Source organism: Vulpes vulpes, chromosome 7 (genome assembly GCF_048418805.1).
Source record: "Vulpes vulpes isolate BD-2025 chromosome 7, VulVul3, whole genome shotgun sequence".
In the NCBI taxonomy this organism is placed as follows: domain Eukaryota; kingdom Metazoa; phylum Chordata; class Mammalia; order Carnivora; family Canidae; genus Vulpes; species Vulpes vulpes.
The window spans coordinates 59,226,561-59,245,011 of NC_132786.1; the positions used below are offsets into that span (position 1 = coordinate 59,226,561).

General features: G+C 46.2%; 2 pseudogenes; both read right to left on the reverse strand.

Annotated features, from left to right (window-relative positions):
• Positions 1 to 1,114: 1,114 nt before the first annotated feature.
• Positions 1,115 to 1,731, reverse strand: LOC140599551 (CXXC-type zinc finger protein 1 pseudogene; annotated as a pseudogene).
• A 776-nt stretch (positions 1,732 to 2,507) lies between these two features.
• LOC140599552 (adenosine deaminase pseudogene) lies at positions 2,508 to 6,215 on the reverse strand (annotated as a pseudogene).
• Between the last annotated feature and the right edge of the window lie 12,236 nt (positions 6,216 to 18,451).

An 18,451-nucleotide genomic window follows, 5' to 3' on the forward strand; every position in this document is an offset into this window, starting at 1 on the left:
CCAACACAGCGGGTTCTTACAAAAGAACCCAAGTCCAAGGAAATAGAAAATGGCCACATATTCACAGTTAATGATCAGTTCACATCCAAACTACACAGAGTCAAGATTCAAACAGTTGCTGCCAAACAAGGTGAATCTGACCCAGAAAGGAAAGAAACGAGGCAGAAAGTAGATGACGACAGAAAACATGAGATCAAAGCTGCTATCATGCGGACAATGAAATACAGAAAGAAGATGCAGCACAGCGTGTTAGTAGCAGAGGTAACTCAGCAGGTGAAGGCTCGATTCTTACCAAGTCCAGTTGTTATTAAGAAACGTATTGAAGGACTTATTGAAAGAGAATATTTGGCATGAACACCTGAGGATCGCAAAGTATACACATATGTAGCATAAAATGCGTTCAGAAATTTGATTTATCCTTGGACTGTACTCTTCGCATGGACTGAGAAGTTCTTTTAAATCATTAAATATTAAGACGACCATCTCTTCTATTAAATTACAGTACATGGGATCCCTGGGTGGCGCAGCAGTTTAGCGCCTGCCTTTGGCCCAGGGCGTGATCCTGGAGACCCGGGATCGAATCCCACGTCGGGCTCCTGGTGCATGGAGCCTGCTTCTCCCTCTGCCTATGTCTCTGCCTCTCTCTCTCTCTCTCTCTCTGTGTGACTATCATAAAAATTAAAAAAAATAAATTATAGTACATGTTCTAGACCATTCAGATCAAGCCTTTACTCCCTTTAAGAGTTTTCAACATCAATTGATTGAGCTTCAGGCTTTCCAGCATTTATCCCTGTAGAGATCATCTTTTTTTTTTTTTTTTTTTTGGTTCTTCAAAATTTTATTAACAAAACCAGGGAGAGGGGAGGCAACAGTGAGCAAACTGCACAGTCCCACCCAGGCACAGAGAATGGAGAGACAGAGGGACAGAGAAGGACAGAAGAATATCCAGAGAACCTCTGATAAGGGCAGCTGGGTAGTCAAATGGTGGATGGGCACAGGGAGAAACTCAGGGACCATTGGAGTAACAGATGAATGGCAGAGCAGACAAACGGGGGATTCGGGGGGGCTCCCGGGCCTGGAATGCAGGGCCTGGGGACTTCGGGGCCAGTGAAGCTCAGTGGTCAGCACTGGAGCGTGGGGCAGTAGTGAGCGGGTCATGCTGGATCGTGTGGTGCAGCATCAGGCCAGTAATCCTGCCCGGTCAGTCACGGCCGTGCGAACGGTGCGTTCCTGCTCAAACAGCTCATCCAGCTTGTGCCACACGCGCACACGCTCCAGGTCCACTCCAGCAGCCGCAACTTTTCCCAGCAGTAATGCGGGTACACTGGCGTTTGGGCAGGCGGCAGAAGTCACCCGTGAGCTCAGACATCACGTACAAGAGGGCACCCACATATCTCATCAGCTGGCACTTTGGGGTCCCGGGAGTGCTTGGGCACAGCGCCTGGAGCCGTTACCAGGATGTCTTGCTCTGAGGGTTGTAGACATCACAGAAGAGTCGTGTAGCTCCCTCAATGCTTGTGGGGTACATGGACCCAAAGGACGTCTGGCTCTCATCCTTGGCGTAGCAGCGCTCCATGTGGCGCAAGGCAACACGTGGGTTGATAGGGTGCCCGTGGAGACGCAGAAGATCTGCAGGTCCGTGTCACCACTGTCACCCTCATTGCTTTTCCAAACAAGGGGCCATTCTGGGATTGTGGGTGCACATGAAGTTGGGGACACTTGTCGGCCCATTTCACAGAAGCCTCCAGGGCTCCACTTCTGTTGGCGGCTCCACACCCCGGCTTCCCTGGCCTCCTACCTTCTCCTCCAGCCTTGTCACACTTTCAGTGTGGGCTGCAGGGGTTGTTTCCATACCCCTGTGGAGGCAGTGGGGTGAGCAGGGTCACCGTGGATCCACGGCTGTTCTGAGGGATGGATACCTGGTGTGGGAACGCTTCCCTGATGCCACATCTTCCAACCTCCCCCAGCCCGTGAGGCGGCTTGTGGATTTGACTGGCCTTGCCATCTGCCCCGGGGGGAGGCCAGGCTTGCCTTTGCTCCAGCCCCAAGTGGCCAGGACAGAGGCAGCCTTGGCTGCCCCACTTTGTCACGGACAGGCCTCTGACCTATTTACATCCACTCTCTCCAGGGAAGCTGAGGGGAGCCGTATAGAATCCTTGTTCCATTTCATCATTACTGGAGTCTTGGGGCAGCTGCTAAAACCACTCGGTTTTAGTCTTCCGTGCAGTGAGTGGGGCAGTTTCCCATGGTGGGCTGGCCTGGGACCTTGTGTTGTGCTCCGTTCTGTCACCCAGTCACTGTAGATATTTTCTACCTTCCTGCATAACCCAGGTTCCAGGGTACGTGATCTGTTCTTGGTTCCCTAATAAATAAAGTCAGTCCTCCAAAAAAAAAAAATAAAATAAATAAAAAATAAAGAAAGATGATCATCTCCCTTTTTTTTTTTTTTTTCCCACAATACCACCCATTGGCTTCTTTACTGAGCACCACATTTTCAGCATGCGTCACTATAGGAGGGAGGCTTCAGATTCAACCAGACTCTGGCCCGTAGTCAGGAGAGATGTGGTGTGCCCAGGTATTCCTGTGTAGAGAAAGGCACATGGCTTCAAGAGCAGCAGAAGTTGACTATGGTCATCATCGTCCTCCTTGAAAGAGTAAAGGTGAGTGCCGTTCAACCCCAGAGAACTGAGGCTCCGTCCCCAGGGGGAGGGCTTGGAGAGGTGGCCATATGTCTGCAGGGATGCTGCAGCATCCAAAGATAGCATCCCATAGGCTTTAGAGAGCAGATCAAGAAGCTGCTTCTTTTCATCTTCTGGGAGGAAACTAAACTTTGCCACATTGATGTTCAGTCTCTTCAACTCCTCCTTGGTAAAGTCCATCCCTGTTTGGTCATCTGATAATCCGTGTCCAGAGTGGACTTGAAGATGAGTGGGTCATCCGTGTTGAGGGAGTAGTTAGCCTGGTCATTTTTGAGCCGAACCACCGTGTGCTCCGTGTCCGACTTCCAGGCGCCTGTGAGGTAGCTGGACCGGGGGCAGATCTCGAAGTGCATGTTTTCCTGCCGCAGCCTGGCATAAAGGGCCTCGTCCTCCAGCGTGTGGTAGCCGTGGCCCAGCCTCTCCGTCTTGAGCGCGTCCACAGCCTCTTGGACCACCTCCGCCAAGCCCACCTCCCCTGCGTGCACAGTGCGGTGGATGCCTCTCCTCACAGCCTCCTCGTCGGCCTTCACGTGTCCCGGGAAGACACTGCTCCCTTTAATGGTCTCATCTCCTGCCAGGTCGATGGCCACCACAGTCTGCTGGTACTTCGGACACAGCTGCACCACCTCCAGGGACCAGTTGGGCTGGTGGTGCAGGCAGCACAGGATGGGCCTCACTTTCACCTTGAAGTCCCGTTCTCCCTCCTACAGGTTCTGGCTCACCAGGGCCACCACCTCCCCTAGGATTTGCAGAATCTCTACATTAAAATTGATGTGGCAGTTTTAATACAATGTATATGAAATAGTCTAAAATTTACAATACAGGAAAATATATTTTTTTTTCTCCTAAAGTTGAAAAGCTTGGCATGTATGTCCAACAGTGAGGTAAAACATTTTGTCTCTCAATATAAAGAACTGTGCAAGGATAACATTCAAACACATTCAATTAGGGCACTTTTCAATTTTGACAGGAATACTGAATTACTGTAGCCAACAAAACACAGTTAGAAAATGCCAACATTTCAAGTTGATAAGAACGAGGCTGATAACATCAAACAAATCTTTTAAAAAAAACTTTTCTTTTGAAACAATTTCTTTCAAGACAAAGGGCAGTTTGCTTCACGTGACTGTAATTTCTTGTGCCGGGGCGGAGTCTGACCTAGAGAGCATCGGACGCCAGCCACTCACTCATTCCTGCACATTGCAAAAGGGCAAGGAAATAAGGTTCGTGGAAGGCACTACTTGCACGTGGAGGATGAAAGGCACTACTTTAAGATTTTTCTTGTTTGAGGTTTTTAAAATCACGCCACCAGCATTTGTTAATCCCACTCTCGTGCACGGCCACAGTGGCCCCTCGGCCTCCTGAGGTGCACAGCCAAGCCGTCTCCCCTCAAGGACTTGTCTGTCCCATGTGCCTGGGCCAGTGTGGCTGCGTGCAGGACGCAACAGGGAGGCCGCGCTCCACAGGGTCCTGGGGCCATTCAGGTTGTGCCAGGTTCTCTCAATGGGCTGAGTGTGGACATAAAAGCAAACCTGTATGAAAACAACAACAACAAAAAACCAAACAAACAAACTTCCAAACAAAAAAGCAACAGCGTCAGGAGTCTCTAGAGAGAAGAACTTCAGGCACAGGACACATCCTCTCACCGGGTCACCCCTCATCTGCAGCCAGCGCCCCCTTTCATGTAGCGGACCCCACCCGCCCATCCCCTGTTCCGCCTCCACCTCCGGGGCCACCCCCCGCCTCCACCCCCACCGCCAGCCAGAGGAGAACAGGGTGTTATTTTATATGTTGGCAAATTGAACATCGTTAAAAAATAAATTTAAAAAAGAATTTATTAATAATCCAAAGAAAATGGAGAAAACAATCTTATATTTTATTTCTTGGTTAGAGGAGAAATGAAAACAGTATCATATGATAAAATATGGTCAATAACTTTGTTTCCAGGCCATTCACAGTCAATTTACACATTTGAGTGGGATTCTTAACAGCTGTAGAGATAGGCTCTTCTGGCTTAAAATTCCTTAAAATTTCCAAGAGGAAATAACTACACCAGAGGACATAGTAAATATCCCATTGTATGTGATGTCATTTTATTTCTTTCTCCAAAAATGCTTGGCAGGCCTAGTAAGCCACGCATTCCAGTTCCTTTTCTGCTCGTCAAAGAGTACGTCAGACCTTTGCCATTGTCATGTAGTCCCCGTGGATGCTACTTTCACCTTCATCAGATGGTGTATAAATTATTTCATAAATGAAGTAGATAATTTGGGATGTAGATGCTTTCAACCACTAGATTTAACATTTTTCACACTTTCAGTCATCTCCCTCAGAACAGGAAAGGAATTACCTTTCATCTCAGGCAATTTATTTCTACATTTGTGTTGGGTTCCTATTCTTTCTGTATCATGAATTTTAGATATATTTTCTGTATACTTACATATATCTGTATAATTTAAAACATATACACTTTATTTGAAAGTACTCCTCCCCAATCCGATTCTCCCTCCTAATATTGCAACAAGTGATGGCATCACCCAGACTGAAATTTGCATTGAAAAACAAAAATGCTTCAATCTCCATATATTTCCACCTACTTCTCTCTTATCTTCTTTGCAATCCAAGAAGAGGTAAGGTCCCCTAATCAACTTGTCTCCTCCGCCCACACCCATCTGATTTTTTGGTCCCCATTAATTCGTGGACCTCTTCCTTGTTCACAATTCAAATGCTTCAATCAACAAAACACTGTCACACACAGTGTCATCAGTCTTTATGTTAGTTTCTGCCTCAGTAGAATTTGATTCCTCTTGTGTGCAGGCCCTGTCTTCCCTGGAGTCTTTCCTCTGTTGTCCCCGACTGCAGATGAGATGGAGTTCAGGGAGCTGGGTGTTTCCTAGGCAGTGACATCAAGGCGAACATGGTTGGAAAGGGTGGGGAGGAAGAAACACAGGCAGAGGGAGAAGTCTGACCACTGGGCAACCTCACAGCATCAGCCCACCCCACAGGGTGCTGGAGAACTCGCAGGACCCATACACGTGTCCTAAATGGAAGCCGAGTGGCCTCTGTGAATAATCATTGCCTGTCACTCACTCTGGGGAGCAGTTGCCTTGAGGCAGGTGGCTCTTTGCAGCTGAGTCAAACTCTGCCTCTGTTGACAAAGTCCTCCGGGAAGCTTATGCATGGATCCTACCATTTCGCGTCCCACCCTGCAGGTCAGAAGGGAATAAGTTCTGTAATAACTGGCCCATACAGGGACCTCGAGATGTCTGAAGCTGATGGGCCTGGCAAAGAAAAAACAGGTGGCAGAGAGGCAGCTAGCATACAAAGGGTAACAGAACACTAGGAGCTCAATGTTGGTTCTAGTGGGGCTTCTGCATACCGGGTGTGGATTGGGTCCCGTCTGTCCTTACATGGAGCCACACCCTGTCAACCAGCTGTCCTTGCTCCTGGAAGGTGGGAGGGGTCTTCAGGGCCCCGGACCAAGGTCCTTCTACCTTTGCCCACAGGCCCTTCTTCCATGGTTGGCACACTAGATCTAATGCCCACCACTGGGTTGGGCTTCTTTTTTTTATTTGCTAACAGGCTTTGCCCACATGGCACATATTTCACTGTTGAATCTAGAACAGTGACTCCAACTACCTCATGAAAAATGATATACCTGGGCAGCCCCGGTGGTGCAGCTGTTTAGCGCTGCCTGCGGCCCAGGGCCTGATCATGGAGACCCGGGATTGAGTCCCACGTTGGGCTCCCTGCATGGAGCCTGCGACTCCCTCTGCCTGTGTCTCTGCCTCTCTCTCTCTCTGTCTCTCTGTCTCTCTCTCTCTCTCTGGGTCTCTGTGAATAAATACATTCTTTTAAAAAAGAAAAAAAAAAAAGAAAAATGATATTCCTGTGCCCCTCACTTAGGGAAACCTGTCTTCTGATCCCCCATCTCGTTAGGTTATGATTATCATTAGCAATGACAATTCCCTAACTATGATCATTTCTGTGATCTTGTTATTCATCATTATTTTCATTATGTTCTTGCCATGAATTGTTTTTGCAGTTGTTTGATATACAAACTTCAGTAGAGTTTGTCCACAGGAAAGCAACCCCTTCTGCACTACATGATATTTATTTTGCTCAGGAGCAGCATCTTGAAATATTCCAAGTCAGCCTCCAGAAGCAGGACCAGCCCTCGATACCACAGGAGCCTCCTGAAGGACATCCTTTACACATATGCCTCTGTTAAAATTCAAAATTCCCTCTAGGGCCCACTGGCTGCTTGTGCCAGCCTAGAAGTCCTGGAAAGTTGTCCTTGGATGAACAGAACTGCCACAACATTAGTCACATCAGGGGTCCCCATAATCACTCTTGCCTTCTTGGAAAGGTGGGACCTGGTGTCTCTGTCCATATGAACATCCACATGAGGTTATCTGATCTGGAATCCTAGAGCCACTGTAGCTAACATCGTAGGTACAGAAAAGGCTCCCTAGGCCAGCCCGAAACTGGAGATCTAAGTCCTCTCAGGTACACAGGAGAGGCTGCTGGTGCAGTACCGGAAGGCACAGAGATTGTGAACGCCCATCCTGTCCATCCCACGACTACTCTCCGTCTTCCAAGGGAGCTTGGCAACCACTCGGAAGGCAATGTCCTCCCTGCTAGTATGGGAGTATCGTGGGTGACACCCTCCTCCAGCCCACGCCCATCTGATCCTCTGCAAATATTTTAAGTGACCTCGGAGATGTGAACTTAGAGTCCTGGAGCTCCAGGGTCTAAGGGGAAAAGAAACAGAAGGGATGTTGGGCAGAGAGGGTGGGAATAGAAAAGGCAGCTTGAATGTCCACTTGACGCTGGGCTCTTCTGTGCAGGTGTGGACGTGGGGTCCTGCCTGGCCTGCCACAGACCAAGCTCCTGAAATCTGGTGGCTGTCCTGCTGCACCCCCTCTGCCCCACGGGCTTTCCCTCAAGGGGTCTGCATGCAATTTCCCAAGTTGGCCTAGACCCTCATTCTGGCTGGCTTTTTCCCTCCTGTTGCTCATCTCTGCCTCATGTTACAGATGTCATGTGCACACGCAGGGTTTTAAACTCTCTACCCTGTAAGGCCCAGCACAGTCACGTTATCATTCACTTAGAGGATTCTATACCCAACCTCCTTATTTATCATTATGTCCCATATTAATAGCAGTGGAATTACGATTATTCATGATGACTTTTATAATTGATTATTTTTATCAATAAATTTTTATCATGGATTATTTTTGTTGTTGATGCCATATGACATTGTATAGTCTCTCTTTTCATGAAAGAGGTCAGATTTTTTGGAAGATGATTATGGAGGGTTCTCCAACAGACCTATAATTCATAATTTACACACTGCTTCATGTCCCCAGTGTATGAGTTTGAGTGTGTTCCTCCAATGAGCCCCTTGAAATATTGCATGTCCCCCTCTAGAGACAGTGACGGGGTCTGTGATGAAGGGGAGCCCTGAGGAAGATTTCCTTTGCCAGCGTGATCCTCTAGAAAAATACCTGATTATGTTTTTTTGCTTTGTTTTGGTTTTGTTTTTGTTTTTACAAAGTGATATATTTCCATAGAGATGGTAGACTTATATCCTCCTCGCCTCTCCGGATCCCTCTCCATCTCACCTAGGCTAACAATTTGTCATCATTCACAGGGGTAGAACCAACGCATTTAAGAAACCTCCACATTTTTAGAAACATCCATTCATATTATGTGTTTAAGCTAAACCATAGGCTACCGATAAATTGATAAGCAAGATGAGATATATCCATATAATAGAGTATTGCTCAGGCTTACAAAGGAAGGAGAGTATGATGTACAGATTCCAGAACATCGGTGAACCTGCAGGGCATTATGCTAAGCGTAATAAGCCATTCACAAAAGAAAAATACTGTGTGATTCTTCTTATACACGTCAGGTTCACAGAGGCAGGGTGGTGTATGGTGGTCCTCAGGGGATGGGGTGCAGAGAGGCAATGGGGTGTGTTCAATGGGGACAGTTCTAGTTCAGCAAATGAAAAGAGCTCGGGGCCCGCACGCCCCGCCCCGCCCCGTGAGGCCGCACGTCCCCGGCGGCGGCCTCGGGCTGTCCAGGCTCCGGGAGGTAATGCCCCGAAGGCGGGGACCGTGGAGGAGCCGGCGGCCGCGGCCGGTGCTGCGCTCGGGGAGCCCGGGGAGCCCGGGGAGCCGGCCCAGGTCGTCTTCTGCATCCGCTGCCCGCGCCTCGTGCTGCGCGTGTGGCTCAGCTCCACGGCGACCCGCAGCCCTACCCCACGCTGCCGCCGGGCACGGGCCGCATCCACAGCTACCGCGGTCACCTTTGGCTCTTCCGAGATGCCGGGACATATGATGGGCTCCTGGTTCACCCAGCTGAGCTATGTGTGCCACCTCTCAATGTTGAAGGGCAGCCAATTCTTGGCGACACCACCCTGCCAGGGGATACTCTGAAGGAGCGGTGCCTCCAGGTTGTCCGAAGCCCAGTCAAGGCTGAGAACCACAGGAGCCTGGACCTCGTGAGATCCCTCTAGGACGATTTGGAAGACCACCCGAATGTAAGGAAAGACCTGGAGCGGCTGGCACAGGAGCACATTGAAAATCAGCAGATGGAAGGGGAGACTGAGTACTTTAATTGAAATCTGCACTCCTGAGTCTCAGCCTTTGATGGTACTGACTAGTCTTGATCTATATTTAGGACTGGTCACTCATTCTCAGATTCAAGGGGTCTCATTCTCAGAGTAAAAAATCCTCCATCGCTTAAAGGAAAGTGAACTGACTGCACTAGGCATTATGATGTTTCGGGGCAAATATCACAAGACGTAACTTAATGCCTGTCCCTTCTAGAAGTATTCTTCAAATAGTTGCGTTTTTGCCTCCTAGTAAGTCAGGAAAGTTTCTATGTGAGGACTTCTGTGTAAGTAATTCAATAAGAATTGCAGCATATTCTTTGATTGTAAGAAAGCAGTGGCATCTGCTTTCAATTGCTGTATTGTGGTAGGTGATGTGTCTGCCTCCTGCTTTCAGAAGACAGAGATGTCCTTAAGGCAGGGACAAGTCTGTCTCCTCCTTTGAGACCCCAGTGCCTCACACATTATGAGCCTTCAGTCAGTGTTTGTTGAATGAACAAACCAGCAGATACTTTGGTAGAAAGTGTTTGAAGGTTTTGCCCTTTTTGGGGGGTGGGGAGGTGGGTACCTTACAACGTATACAGTAAACAAATGTTTTAAAGGGAATCTCTTTTATAGGAAGAACTTTTTATAAATTTCTAAACTTTGTGCTTTTCTCTGCCCACTGTTATTGTAGTTTATTTTGTTTCTAAACCAGGATTACCTTTCTGCAGTTATTGTGGTGATTGCTTTTTTTGAAACTTGACATATGCACAGAAGATAGGAGAAAATAATTGTCCTCTTAGATGTAGTATTAAGGAGCTACTACTATATTGTAAATAAGTTATTGCTAAGTGTGAGTATTTCTGTTACTTTTGGTAAATCTGCTACCTTTCTGTTTGGCTTAGCATTGTTTTGTTTTGTTTCCTTAAATGCTGGCAGTGTTTTAACCAGGGGCCAGCAGTGTTGGGGCAGCAGGGACCACTAAGGGGAGCCACTCACTGGCTCATCTGGACTTGCAGGGCTGCCTGGTTCGGCATTTTTCATCAGGCAGGAGGATCTGGAGACACTTTACACCTGGGTGGGGAGAGGCGGTAGCCCTCTACCTTTTGGAAGTTACTCATTATACACAGTGGATTCAGGGAGTAGCCTGGAATGTTTCATAGTTTTATAAATGTACAAATCCTTTCTTATAGGCCCCGACTTAAATTGATTAACTGAAATTCAAAAGTTCTATCAGGCTTTCTTTTTTTGGTAACTAATAGTTAAAAAAAAAAATTGCCCCCAATCGAGAAAATTTTGGTAAAGACAGTTAAGTAAAAGAAAAGAAAAATCATTGCAGATACACTACTTGAATACAGCCCCTAACATTTTGACTTTTGGCCTTCTTAGGGCATCTTTTGGTTAGTTTGGTTTTACATAGTTGGGATCATATAGAATATAACAGTTTTGTATTCTACCTTCTAAGTCATGTCTTTATAACTGAATGTTTTCCCATGGTAATGTAGACATTAGTGCAGTCTTCCTTTCATAAACAATTCGATATTTCTTGGTATGCCCCGAATGTGGGAGCTGCCAAATATTTAAATCAATTAATAACCAAAGTGAAGAAATACTTAGATAATAATACACTTATACTTGGTGACTTCAATCTAGCTCTTTCTATACTCGATAGGTCCTCTAAGCACAACATCTCCAAAGAAATGAGAGCTTTAAATGATACACTGGACCAGATGGATTTCACAGATATCTACAGAACTTTACCTCCAAACTCAACTGAATACACATTCTTCTCAAGTGCACATGGAGCTTTCTCCAGAATAGACCACATACTGGGACACACATCGGGTCTGAACTGATACCAAAAGATTGGAATCATCCCCTGCATGCTCTCAGACCATAATGCCTTGAAATTAGAACTAAATCACAACAAGAAGTTTGGAAGGACCTCAAACACGTGGAGGTTAAGGACCATCCTGCTAAAAGATGAAAGGGTCAACCAGGAATTTAACGAAGAATTAAAAAGATTCATGGAAACTAATGAGAATGAAGATACAACCGTTCAAAATCTTTGGGATGCAGCAAAAGCAGTCCTAAGGGGGAAATACATCGCAATACAAGCATCCATTCAAAAACTGGAAAGAACTCAAATACAAAAGCTCACCTTACACATAAAGGAGCTAGAGAAAAAACAGCTAATAGGTCCTACACCCAGCAGAAAAAGAGAGTTAATACAGATTCGAGCAGAACTCAATGAAATCGAGACCAGAAGAACTGTGGAACAGATCCACAAAACCAGGAGTTGGTTCTTTGAAAGAATTAATAAGATAGATAAACCATTAGCCAGCCTTATTAAAAAGAAGAGAGAGAAGACTCAAATTAATAAAATCATGAATGAGAAAGGAGAGATCACTACCAACACCAAGGAAATACAAATGATTTTAAAAACATATTATGAACAGCTGTACGCCAATAAACTAGGCAATCTAGAGGAAATGGACACATTCCTGGAAAGCCACAAACTACCAAAACTGGAACAGGAAGAAATAGAAAACCTGACAGGCCAATAACTAGGGAGGAAATTGAAGCAGTCATCAAAAACCTCCCAAGACACAAAAGTCCAGGGCCAGATGGCTTCCCAGGGGAATTCTATCAAACGTTTAAAGAAGAAACCACACCTATTCTACTAAAGCTGTTTGGAAAGATAGAAAGAGATGGAGTACTTCCAAATTCGTTCTATGAGGCCAGCATCACCTTAATTCTGAAACCAGACAAAGACCCCACCAAAAAGAAGAATTATAGACCAATATCCCTGATGAACATGGATGCAAGAATTCTCAACAAGATACTAGCCAATAGGATCCAACAACACATTAAGAAAATTATTCACCATGACCAAGTAGGATTTATCCCCGGGACACAAGGCTGGTTCAACACTCGTAAAACAATCAATGTGATTCATCATATCAGCAAGAGAAAAACCAAGAACCATATGATCCTCTCATTAGATGCAGAGAAAGCATTTGACAAAATACAGCATCCATTCCTGATCAAAACTCTTCAGAGTGTAGGCATAGAGGGAACATTTCTCAACATCTTAAAAGCCATCTACGTAAAGCCCACAGCAGATATCATTCTCAATGGGGAAGCACTGGGAGCCTTTCCCCTAAGATCAGGAACAAGTTAAGGATGTCCACTCCCACCACTGCTATTCAACATAGTACTAGATGTCCTAGCCTCATCAATCAGACAACAAAAAGACATTAAAAGCATTCAAATTGGCAAAGAAGAAGTCAAACACTCCCTCTTCACAAATGACATGATACTCTACATAGAAAACCCAAAAGCCTCCACCCCAAGATTGCTAGAACTCATACAGCAATTTGGTAGCGTGGCAGGATACAAAATCAATGCCCGGAAACCAGTAGCATTTCTATACACTAACAATGAGACTGAAGAAAGAGAAAGTAAGGAGTCAATCCCATTTACAATTGCACCCAAAAGCATAAGATACCTAGGAATAAACCTAACCAAAGAGGTAAAGGATCTATACCCTAAAAACTATAGAACACTTCTGAAAGAAATGGAGCAAGACACAAAGAGATGGAAAAATATTCCATGCTCATGGACTGGCAGAATTAATATTGTGAAAATGTCAATGTTACCCAGGGCAATTTACACGTTTAATGCAATCCCTATCAAAATACCATGGACTTTCTTCAGAGAGTTAGAAGAAATTATTTTAAGATTTGTGTGGAATCAGAAAAGACCCCGAATAGCCAGGGGAATTTTAAAAAAGAAAACCATATCCGGGGACATCACAATGCCAGATTTCAGGTTGTACTACAAAGCTGTGGTCATCAAGACAGTGCGGTCGTGGCACAAAAACAGACACATAGATCAATGGAACAGAATAGAGAACCCGGAAGTGGACCCTGAACTTTATGGTGAACTAATATTCAATAAAGGAGGAAAGACTATTCATTGGAAGAAAGACAGTCTCTTCAATAAATGGTGCTGGGAAAATTGGACATCCACATGCAGAAGAATGAAACTAGACCACTCTTTTCACGTTTTCACTCTTTAAACTCTTTTGAGTTTATGCAAAGATAAACTCAAAATGGATTAAAGATCTAAATGTGAGACAAGATTCCATCATAATCCTAGAGGAGAACACAGGCAATACCCTTTTTGAACTTGGCCACAGTAACTTCTTGCAAGATACATCCACAAAGGCAAAAGAAACAAAAGCAAAAATGAACTATTGGGACTTCATCAAGATAAGAAGCTTTTGCACAGCAAAGGATACAGTCAACAAAACTACAAGACAACCTACAGAATGGGAGAAGATATTTGCAAATGACGTATCAGATAAAGGGCTAGTATCCAAGATCTATAAAGAACTTCTTAAACTCAACACCAAAGAAACAAACAATCCAATCATGAAATGGGCAAAAGACATGAAGAGAAATCTCACAGAGGAAGACATAGACATGGCCAACAAGCACATGAGAAAATGCTCTGCATCACTTGCCATCAGGGTAATACAAATCAAAACCACAATGAAAAAAAAAAACCACATTGAGATCTCATGTCACCCCAATGAGATTAGGGAAAATTAACAAGGCAGGAAACCACAAATGTTGGAGAGGATGCAGAGAAAAGGGAACCCTCTTACACTGTTGGTGGGAATGTGAACTGGTGCAGCCACCCTGGAAAACTGTGTGGAGGTTCCTCAAAGAGTTAAAAATAGACCTGCCCTATGATGCAGCTATTGCACTGTTGGGGATTTACCCCAGGATACAGATGCAATGAAACGCCAGGACACCTGCACCCCGGTGTTTATAGCAGCAATGTCCACAATAGCCAAACTGTGGAAGGAGCCTCGGTGTCCATCGAAAGATAATGGATAAAGATGTGGTTTATGTATACAATGGAATATTCCTCAGCCAGTAGAAATGACGAATACCCACCATTTGCTTCAGAGTGGATGGAACTGGAGGATATTTTTTTAATTTATTTTTTTAATTTTTATTTATTTACGAGAGTTACAGAGAGAGAGAAAGAGGCAGAGACACAGGCAGAGGGAGAAGCAGACTCCATGCACCGGGAGCCCAACGTGGGATTCGATCCCGGGCCTCCAAGATCGTGCCCTGAGCCAAAGGCAGGCGCTAAACCGCTGCGCCACCCAGGGTTCCCCGGAACTGGAGGGTATTATGCTGAGTGAAGTGAGTCAATCGGAAAAGGACAAACATTATATGTTCTCATTCATTTGGGGAATATAAATAATAGTGAAGGGAATATAAGGGAAGGGTGAAGAAATGTGTGGGAAATATCAGACACAACAGTATGAATGTACTTGATACCAATGAACTCTACACCCCCAAATCGTTAAGATTGTTAATTTCATGATACATAATCTTATGAAAATAATGAAAAGAATCACAGGCTGAAATGCTGAAATGTTCTTTGGGTCCTCTGCCTGTGACATAATTCTTTTTTTCTTTTTTTCTTTTTTTTTTTTTTTTTTTTAGCATCAGCAATAGGGTTTTCTTTTTTGTTGTTTTTAAAATTTTTTTGTATATTTTTTATTGACATAACTCACTGAATTGACTGTCACCATGCAAAATGACCCTCACATTGTTACACCACCTGCTCTGCTTGGCTAATATGCTTGTATCCTTTCTCTGCCTCTGGCAGTGATGTCAACATGAGTATCTTCCTTTACTTAATAAGAGGTTTGTTACTTTGAGGGACGGTCTACAGGCGGTGTTTTTAACGGTGGGCTTGCTTGTATTTTCAACATGAATAGGTTTTCCTGGTTGCAAAACCCAACATAGCACCCTCATGCTCCTATCTGCAGTGCAAGACACTGTCTCTTTTTTGTGCCATTCTATTAAGTAGTTTTACTCTGGTTAACGCTGGTAGGCCTGAGCCTCTGGGAAATATTATGAGTCACCTCTGGTTCCAGCAACCATTTGTGACTGCCTGCAAGACCCAGGGAAGGCATCCATGGCCCACCAGGCTCAATAAAATTGTTCTAAGACCCCCCTAAGGACCCAGGAGTAGATGCAGCAAGCACAGGAGGCCAGAGAGGAGGTTCTCACCCTCTGGAGCCTTTGCGGTATTTCTGGATATGCTCCAGAACCAGAGAACTGCTGCTCCCGCCTTCTCGTGTAGCCCCATACCTGACTGGAAGCACCATCCCCAGCAAGGAGGAACCAATTCAGGTGCCAAATAACAGCCCCAGGCTCCAAACTACAATCTCTTAAATCCTGACCTGAGGCATCCCCACATGCCTGCACATGCCTCACCTCATCAATACCTGAGTCTCAGGATCACCACAACCGAAAACACCCCTGACTCAATCCCAGTGGCACTCAGAGGGGGTGTCAGGAAGGAGGGCAGGTCCTCAGACCTAGACCAGGTAGGAGCCACCCTTGTTGTCTGAGAAACCACGAAGGCCTGGTGTATCCTGCCACCCCCATTCTCACCCTGGGTAATCCAGAAGACTTTTCAACTTGAACTTGGAGATCCCAGGTTGCCTTGGCCCCTCCATCCGAACACCCCTATGACCAGTCCCTCTTTCATTATGATTCCTTTAATAAGGGGCACACATGTGAAGGAAAACATTCTAAAAAAAATGGGGGGGGGGAGACGCTACATACATAGTCAAGGGAGAGCCACCCCCCAAAATGAGGCAAGAGTTTCCATTAATTTGCACGGAGGCTGTAGGGAGAATGGAGGTTTGGGATGCCGGATGTAGGACTTCGATTTGGGTTTCTTTGGGAGAAGGGATCCCCGTGGCTCCTAGTCCTCTAAGAGGATGGCGAGGTTGACAGCGATCCCCTGGAGTCAGGTTCCTGATCCTGTTCAGCCCTAGTGCTGATTGACCGCCCAGGATGAGCGTGGATCAGCGATGAACCAGGGGGTTGCGAGTGTCTGCGAGGGGAGGACAGTTTCTTTTTTTATGGGGGAATATGATGAACCAAAACTCTGAGCGCACTCACTGCCGCAGGGGAGGCTGTTTGGCCTCCGGGCTGACAGGTGCAGGAGCGCGGGCCCTCACCTGAGCCTGCACACGGGGGAGTGTCCCGCCACCCGCTCATCACTACGGGGCACAGGCCTGCATGTCGGTAGGGAACCGTCCTCATCCCTGTTAGGGCAGGAGTTCCTACGAGGCCTCCATCTGTGACGCGCTACACATGGCCCCTTGTCGCCGCCTCCTCCCTGGGCTCTCGCCTCCCAGTCCCCCTGCAAGGACACCTGCCAGCATCTCAACCAGGACCCCGCGACTTGGAGCCTGTTCCTGCCAAGTTGCCCACCTACACCATGGCACGCTTATCTCAGGGAGGGGTGAATGGTATGCTAGGCCCTGAGACACCCCAACCCCAGATCTAGGTACATCTGCACTGAGTCCAAGCGAACAGTCGGTAGCCACTTTATAATCATTTCAGTGAGACCTTTTAAATATCCTATAAAGTCCATACTTTATTACATCCCCATTTAAAGATTTAGAAACAAGTTCAACAAACTACACAACCGAGGTCACATACTTGCTAAACCAATCTGACTTTAGTCTACGTGGTTCAGTGCCCCCATCTTGCCTTCCCAAAATGAAGAGCAGAGCCTTGAATAAGCAGAGGCAATAGGACAGGACTCATTTGAGGGTACCGGGATATAAATGTTAATTTTGATACCCAGATTCTTGGAGAACGAAAAGGATGTGGTAATTATGCCTTCGTGCTGCCAGGTGACATTGGTACAGGCTCAGGGATTCAGAGCTCCTTTGGTGAAATGACTGCCACCCCTTTCCCTTTGCTCCTGGGGACATTCACAGGTAGCACAAAGGAAAGCCAGAGATGGAACAGTGCCTGCTTCTGGGCTCTTCTTACAGGGCAATCCCCGTGTCCCAAGCATGTCCCAATCATCATCACTCGAACTGGACACAAACCCTGAGGCTGGCAGAAGGAACTGTGTTGTCTCTCAGTAACCATAGTTGCTCCTTATTCTTTGGAGGAGAAAACTGAATTGTGAGAGAGAGAAGGGGAGTAGCAGGCTCCTACTTGCTGGGCCAGGAGGATCAGTGGGAGGCTCCTGCTTTTCCAGCTCCTGCCTCCTGTTCCTTGCACTCCCCCAGCCAGAACTCTCCGAAGGTAAGGCTTTATGGGGACCATCACATCGGGCCTTGATCCTGGGAAATGGAGCATATAAATGTGCTTTCTTCATTGATTCACTTCACTGACCAAGAACGTTCCCCATTTCTCACAAATATAAGGGAGTCTTCTGTCCTCCCAGAGGCCCCAAACCTCTGCTCTGAAGAGGCTTCCCTCAGAGGTGACCCTGAGCAGAACGATGTCTTCTTTGGTCTTTGCCTTTCTCTTCATTTTGGCTCAATTTCTACCAGGTAATCGCAAATGGATGGAATGGTGAAGAGGCAGGTGATAAAGCCGCTGGCTCTTCTGTGGACCATCCTAAGACTGATAGGAATGGTCGGCTCCCCATTGAGCTTCTCATGGGATTTTCTTGAATCTGTGGTGGCATTTTCTAAGCAAACTGCTATTCCCTCCCCCTCCCCTGTTTTGTAAACCTCCCCCCTGGTTCCTGGGAGTGCTGGCCTTCAGAAATAGAATAGAGAAGCAGCCTGTGCTCTGCTGTCCTTCCACAGCAGATTGGTGGAGCTGGGAATACTGTTTTACACAGCGTTATTTCCTGCACTAATTTTAAAATCCAAAATGTGATGATTTGAATTTAGGGTGCCAAGCAGGACTTGAATATTCCCAGCCATTTCCAGGAGTTTAGTTGAATCCCTCACATATAATTTCTACTTTTAGGACCTGTAGCCGGTCAGCTTCCTCTGACTTCTGGAGACAAGGAGTGATGGCAATGACAGTGAGAATAGAGTTGTCTGAAATCCCAGATTTCTGCCTCCGCCTTCTCTTCCTCTGGTAGCCAGCATTATACCTGCTTTGCCATTTCATAGAGAAATCTCTTTGTTACTGGAATGGAATTTTGGCCATAGAGATTTGGACCTGGTGGCTGGTCTCATTAGCTCAGGGTGCTAACTAAAGCAGGTTTAGAGGATCAAGCTTGTACCAGCCAATAAGCAATGTTTGGGGAACATGCTCATCCATCTCTTACCGGATCTGCT